Raw genomic sequence first — 2,500 nt, 5'->3', positions numbered from 1 at the left:
ACAGACTGACCACGCTTGCAAGGTCTAATGAGGGAATATAAAGGTTGCAACATGAGGGAACACTTAGGAATGAAGCGATTGTAAAAGTTAAACATACCTAGGAATTGCTTGAGTTGTCTCTGTGTGGAGGGCTTCGGGAACTGGCGAATGGCATCACACTTGGTACTCAGAGGTGAAATACCAGTGGAGGAGACAGTGTGTCCGATGAAGTCTACGGAGCCCAATCCAAAGTTTGACTTGGCGGCGTTGATTTGGATGCCGTAATCACATAGACGTGTGAGGACTTCTTCGAGGTGACGACGGTGGGTGGCTTCATCAGGGCTGGCAATGAGGAGGTCGTCTATGTAGGCGAAACAGAAGGGTAAGCCACGAAGAACTTCGTCAATGAAGCGCTGGAATGTTTGTGCTGCGTTCTTCAAACCGGAGGGCATCCGGACGTACTCGTAGAGGTCAAACGGGGTGGTAATGGCCGTCTTCGGGATGTCATCGGGGTGGACAGGGATCTGATGGAAAGCTTGAACCAGATCCACTGTAGAAAAGATGGTGCAGCCGAAGAGTTGGGAACCAAATTCTTGAATGTTGGGAATGGGGTAACGCTCGAAGACAGTCTGGGAGTTTAGGGCACGATAGTCACCGCATGGTCGCAAATCACCACTCTTCTTAGTGACGACGTGAAGCGCTGAAGCCCTTTTACTGTTGCTGGGTCAAATTATCCATTGGCGTATAAGGGACTCGAACTCGGTCTTGACGACGCGTTGTCGTTCGCGTGCAAGACGTCGTGGCTTGGCGTGGGTTGGGCGACCAGAAGTGACGATGCGATGTTCGACGTGGTAACGTATCGGCGGCGTGCATGGATGTGGCTGGAAGAGGGTGGGAAATTGTTGCAATAGAGAAGCAAAAGGGGTGTCTTGACTGGTGACAGAGATGCTGGTGCTAACGCCAGGACGAGTGTGGCCGTAGGACAAGAGGTGCGTGGAGACATCGTAAAGGCGACGGCGCTGTATGTCCACGAGAAGACCATAGTGGTTGAAGAAATCGGCTCCGAGGATGGGTTGAGGGAAGTCGCCGACGTAGAAGGTCCACTCAAAGGCGAGACAGAGGTTGAGGGAGAGGGTTAAGGTGGATTTCCTGTAGATGTCGATCTTCGTGTTTTTGGCTGCGTAGAGGGATGTGAGTGGGGGTAACGTCCTCGAACTGGCTGTAGCTGGCAGTATGCTTACTGCAGCACCGGTGTCGATAAGGAATATGTGGCGCGTCAAAGGGTCTTGTATGTAGAGGAGTTGCGAGGAGGAGGGGCGAACATTATACACCGCTAATGTTCGCCGTTGGGGTTTAAAGTGGGGGAATGGGTGAAGGCGCAGGGATGGGCACATTTGCGTGCCTTGGAACCAAACTGGGCGTGATAGTAACATACCGCTGGGTTGCGATCTGTGCTCTTGGATCTCGGTCTAGATTGGGAAAGTGGCCTGCGTGAAAAGTTACGGTGGTCTATTGCCTGAACCTGGTCCTTCAGCTCACTAACTTGAAGGGTGAGTTGAGTCACCATGTCGACGAGGCGCTCGTGAAGGGGGTCTGTCTTGACGTGGGAGACGGAGGGCGAGGACACAGTTGCGACGAGCTCGTCGGCGAGTTTCTCTACGGGAACCTGGTCCATGATGGTAGAGACGTCGGTTCAGCGGCGGCGACAGGGACTGGCAGTAACTGGGACTTTAGGCAGCGGCAAGTGAAGGCTAGAGTCCACTCTGATGGGGATGGCAAGCGGCGTCGAGGTCCACTTCGGTTGAAGCAGCCAGTGGCGTCGGGAATCCACTCAAGGAAGCAGGTGGAGGTCCTCTTCACCGTGACCGGACGTTTCGTCGCCGGACAATTCGTCGCCGGACAATTCGTCGACAGACATTTCGTCGAACAGACATATCGTCGCCGGACGATTCGTCGAATGGATGTTTCGTCGAATGGATGTTTCGTCGAACAGCCTTTTCGTCGAAAGAGTGTTAAACAGGCAACCAGGTATTTATGTAAATATTTGATAATAAATGATACTATTTGCCTAAAATTCACAGATGGAAACAAAATAACAGATGAACTTGGGGTTTCGTTAAGAGGGGAGAGATTTGTTTTAGTCGAAGAGGAAGATATCGTTTTAATGGCAACTGACACTAATCTCGATTTATTAGCAAAAAGTATGCACTGGTTTTACGACGGTACGTTCGATAGTGCTCATGACAACCATCAACTCTATACCATCCATGCTCTCCTTGGGGAAAATCATACTGTTCCACTTGTGTACTGCATTACGAAATCTAAAACTCAAGAAACATATGATACGATATTTTCTAAACTTAAAGAAACGCGTGTTATGGAGCCTAATTCAATAACTGTTGATTTTGAAAAAGCTGCAATAAGTAGTATAGAGAAAATTTTTCCTAACTCTCATACATCTGGATGTTTTTTGTTTTTTTTTTCATTTCGGTCAATGCCTTTGGAGAAAAGTTCAGGTATG

The sequence above is a fragment of the Oratosquilla oratoria genome, chromosome 24 (genome assembly GCF_046742065.1).
Source record: "Oratosquilla oratoria isolate Oo_2021 chromosome 24, ASM4674206v1, whole genome shotgun sequence".
Taxonomy (NCBI): domain Eukaryota; kingdom Metazoa; phylum Arthropoda; class Malacostraca; order Stomatopoda; family Squillidae; genus Oratosquilla; species Oratosquilla oratoria.
The sequence above is the reverse complement of the archived record's forward strand: the minus strand, read 5'-3'. Positions refer to the sequence as shown.